This window comes from Triticum dicoccoides, chromosome 5B (genome assembly GCF_002162155.2).
Source record: "Triticum dicoccoides isolate Atlit2015 ecotype Zavitan chromosome 5B, WEW_v2.0, whole genome shotgun sequence".
Lineage (NCBI taxonomy): Eukaryota > Viridiplantae > Streptophyta > Magnoliopsida > Poales > Poaceae > Triticum > Triticum dicoccoides.
The window spans coordinates 586582251-586587452 of NC_041389.1; positions in this window are offsets into that span (position 1 = coordinate 586582251).

The following is a 5202-nucleotide window of genomic DNA, read 5'->3' on the forward strand; positions in this document are numbered from 1 at the left end:
GCGGCGACGAGGGGTGGGGATGGCCGGGGTCGGCAACGAGGGGCGGGGGCGGCGACATCGACGGGGACGGCATCGATCAAGGCAGGGCGGCGCGACGGAGGGAGGAAACAGAGGGAAGAAACAGAGGGAAACTGAATTTTTTTAAGTGTTGTATATATAGGATGGACCTTTAGTACCGGTTGGAGCCACCAACTGGTACTAAAGGTCTGTTTTGGCCAGGCCAAGCGGCAGGAAGTGCACCCCCTTTAGTACCGGGTGGTGGCTCCAACCGGTACTAAAGGGGGGGGGTCTTTAGTACCGGTTGGAGCCACGACCCGGTACTAAAGGGGGTGCACTGGCTCCAGGCGATGCGCAAGTTTAGTCCCACCTCGCTACTCGAGGGGCTATCGCACTGGTTTATAAGCCCCAGTGCGGTAGCTCTCTCGAGCTCCTCTCCTAAGCAGGCCTACTGGGCCTACCTGTCCTCTTCTGCCCTGTGGGCCTACTGGGCCTTTGCGGGCCTGCATCCTGGCACAACTAAAGGTTGTGTTCCTAGTCGTATGCAGGCCGCTTTGGCCTAGTAGGCGGGCTTTTTTATTTTCTTATTTTTTTTCGCTTTATTTATATTTGTTTTATTTATTTTTGAGTTGTTTTTTGCTGTATTTAGAGTTTCTTTGTGAATATTTTTGCTTTAGGTACAAAAAATTACAAACTTTCTGTTAGTGCCGGTAGTTTTCAATTTTGAATAGTTTAAATTTTGAATTATTTGAAATTTGTGTGAATCACTAGTTTGTGAATAACTTAACTTTGAAAAAAGTTTTTTCAGTGATTCTTTTTTCTTATGTTTAATATTAGTGTGTTTTATCATTATATTCAATTTGGTAATGCTTAGGTTATTTAAAAAATGAAATGCCTTTGTAACATTTTAGTTTTCGTCGGAAACCCTGATATTTCGAAAAAGATTGTCCATTTTGTACACGAAGTGTATCCAGTTTTTGCCGTAACCCTCTCTATTTTTTTGCACATGCTATTTGAATGAAATTATGATACCATGCCAACTTTCAACCTTTTCTGAGTTCATTTCAAATGCTTTTCAATTTCAGGGTCATTTAGCTGGAAAAAATCAGTAAATGCATGAAAAGAATTTGTTTGCACATAAAATTTCTTCGTGTTTCAAATGCCAAAACACATAATTAACTATCCTAACTATTACAGACATTCCCTCCTGGGTGTGAAACATAGAAGAAAGTGATGATAGTGAAGCCGATCACATCCCAGATCTTTGGGTGTGAAACTTTTTCTTCTCGTGTGTCCCTTTGCACCGTAGCCATGGAAAATCTTCATCATTTAACTGGATGCTCGGGTCAATATTCACTGTGAATGGAGCAATGTCATCAAACTTTTCATAATCTTCTGACATGTCTGTCTTGTCATCCACTCCCACGATGTTTCTTTTTCCTGAAAGAACTATGTGGCGCTTTGGCTCGTCGTATGATCCATTCGCTTCCTTATCTTTTCTTTTTCTCGGTCTGGTAGACATGTCTTTCACATAAAAAACCTGCGCCACATCATTGGCTAGGACGAATGGTTCGTCTGCATACGCAAGATTGTTGAGATCCGCTGTTGTCATTCCGTACTACGGGTCTTCCATTACCCCGCCTCGTGTCATATTGACCCATTGCACTGAAACAAAGGGACCTTCAAATCACCTGATCCATAGTTAAGTTCCCATATGTCCTCTATGTAACCATAATATGTTTCCTTTCCCGTGTTGGTTGTTGCATCAAAGCGGACACCACTGTTTTGGTTGCTGCTCTTCTTATCTTGGGCGATCGTGTAAAATGTATTCCCATTTATCTGGTACCCTTTGAAAGTCATTATATTCGAAGATGGTAACTGGGACAGCGAGTACATGTCATTTTGAATATCGCCATCATTCAGGGCACGTTTCTGCAACCAACTGGCGAAAGTCCACATTTGTTCGCGTGTAATCCAGTCGTCAGACTTCTCCGGGTGTTTGGACTGTAGAAAATTCTTGTGTTCCTCCATATACGGAGCCACCAAGGCGGAATTCTGTAGAACTGTGTAGTGTGCTTCAGTGAGAGAATGCCCGTCCATACATATTATTTGATGCCCTCCTAGCGTGCCTTTTCCTTCCAGTCTGCCCTTATGCCGCGATTCAGGAACACCAATCGGCTTAAGGTCAGGAATAAAGTCAATACAAAACTCAATGACCTCCTCATTTTCATGGCCCTTCGAGATGCTTCCTTCTGGCCTAGCACGGTTATGAACATATTTCTTCAAGACTCCCATGAACCTTTCAAAGGGGAACATATTGTGTAGAAATACAGGACCCAAAATGTTAATCTCTTCACAAAGGTGAACTAGGACGTGCATCATGATGTTGAAGAAGGATGGTGGGAACACCAACTCGAAACTGACAAGACATTGCACCAGATCATTCTGTAACCTTGGTATGATTTCTGGATCGATTACCTTCTGAGAGATTGCATTGAGGAATGCACATAGCTTCACAATGGCTAATCGAACGTTTTCCGGTAGAAGCCCCCTCAATGCAACCGGAAGCAGTTGCGTCATAATCATGTGGCAGTCATGAGACTTTAGGTTCTGGAACTTTTTCTCTGCCATGTTTATTATTCCCTTTATATTCGACGAGAAGCTAGACGGTACCTTAATACTGAGCAGGCATTCAAAGAAGATTTCCTTCTCTTCTTTGGTAAGAGCGTAGCTTGCATGACCCTGATGTATGCCGTCTTCTCCGTGCATACGTTGTTGGTCCTCCCGTGTCTCAGGTGTATCTTTTGTCTTCTCATACACGCCCAAGAAGCCAAGCAGGGTCACGCAAAGATTCTTCATCACGTGCATCACGTCGATTGCGGAGCGGACCTCTAGGTCTTTCCAATATGCCAGGTCCCAAAATATAGATTTCTTCTTCCACATGGGTGCGCGTCCGTCAGCGTCCTTTGGAACATATTGTCCGCCAGGACCCTTTCCAAATATCACCTTCAAATCCTTGACCATATCATGTACATCAGCACCAGTACGGTGGTGAGGCTTCGTCCGGTGATCCGCCTCACCTTTGAAATGCTTGCCTTTCTTTCTTACGGGATGCCTGCTCGGAAGAAATCGACGATGTCCCATGTACACATTCTTCTTACAACTATTCAAATATATACTGTCGGTATCATCCAAACAGTGCGTGCATCCGTGGTATCCCTTGTTTGTCTGTCCTGAAAGGTTACTGAGAGCAGGCCAATCATTGATGGTCATGAACAGCAACGCCTTTAGGTCAAATTCTTCCCCCATGTGCTCATCCCAGGCACGTACACCTGTTCCATTCCACAGTTGTAAGAGTTCTTCAACTAATGGCCTTAGGTACACATCAATGTCGTTGCCGGGTTGCTTAGGGCCTTGGATGAGCACTGGCATCATAATGAACTTCCACTTCATGCACAACCAAGGAGGAAGGTTATACAAACATAGAGTCACAGGCCACGTGCTATGGTTGCTGCTCTGCTCCCCAAAAGGATTAATGCCATCTGCGCTTAGACCAAACCATACGTTCCTTGGGTCACCTACAAACTCCTCCCAGTACTTTCTCTCAATTTTTCTCCACTGCGAACCATCAGCGGGTACTCTCAACTTTCTGTCTTTCTTACGGTATTCTGCGTGCCACCGCAACGCCTTCGCATGCTCTTTGTTTTGGAACAAACATTTCAACCGTGATATTATAGGAGCATACCACATCACCTTGGCAGGAATCTTCTTCCTGGGTGCTCACCCTCGACATCACCAGGGTCATCGCGACTGATCTTATAACACAATGCACCGTATATCGGGCAAGCATTCAAATCCTCGTACTCACCGCGGTAGAGGATGCAGTCATTACGGCATGCATGTATCTTTTGCACCTCTAACCCTAGAGGGCAGACAGCCTTCTTTGCTTCATACGTACTCTCGGGCAATTCGTTGTCCTTTGGAAGCATATTCTTTATCATTACCAGCAACTTTCCAAATCCCTTATCAGATACACCATTCTCTGCCTTCCATTGCAGCAATTCAAGTGTGGTGCCCAACTTTTTTTTGTCAGCTTCGCAATTCGGGTACAACAATTTCTTGTGATCCTCTAACATGCGCTGCAACTTCGTCCTCTCCAGATCACTTGCGCAGTTTCTCTTTGCATCGGCAATGGCCCGACCTAGATCATCAGCGGGCTCATCTGATGCCTCTTCTTCAGCTTCTTTCTGCATTGCCGGCTCAGCTTCTTCCCCCATTGTTGTATCATCGTATTCAGGGAACCCATGGCCAGGATAGCCGTCATCGTCCTTTTCTTCTTCATTGTCTTCCATCATAACCCCTATTTCTCCGTGCTTGGTCCAAACATTATAGTGGGGCATGAAACCGGACTCAAATAGGTGGACGTGAATGGTTCTTGATGTAGAGTAACTGTGACCATTCTTACAGCCAGCACATGGACAAGGCATAAAACCATCCACCCGCTTGTTTGCCTCAGCGGCAAGCAGAAAAGTATGCACACCATTAATGAACTCGGGAGAGCATCTGTCATCATACATCCATTGTCGGCTCATCTTCATTACACAACACCGAATAGACCAAATTAATACAAGTTCATACATAAAGTTCATATACAACACTTAATTAAATGCAACATACAAATAACTCTCTAGCTAAAGAATTTAAATGCAACAACAAATGCGATGAAGATCGCAACTAAGGTAACAATTGATCCAACAGCATAATGATACCAAGCCACACTATCAATGGCATATTTTCTAATCTTTCTAATCTTCAACCTCATTTTCTCCATCTTGATCTTTTGATCATCGACGACATCGGCAACATGCAACTCCAATTCCATCTTCTCCCCCTCAATTCTTTTCAATTTTTCTTTCAAATACTCGTTTTCTCTTTAAACTAAATTTAACCTCTCGACAATAGGGTTGGTTGGAATTTCCGGTTCACATACCTCCTAGATAAAAATATCTATGTCAACTTGATGGGCATAATTTGTCATAAACACGAAATGCAACAACTAGTTTTAAAAGAGAATATACCACATCCGAATCATAACAAGGACGAGGGCCGACGGGGACGGATATCAAAACCATGGCACTATGTATAACAAACAACATACGGGTAAGATAATTATACGAGTAACTATATATCCAAATCACACAAACA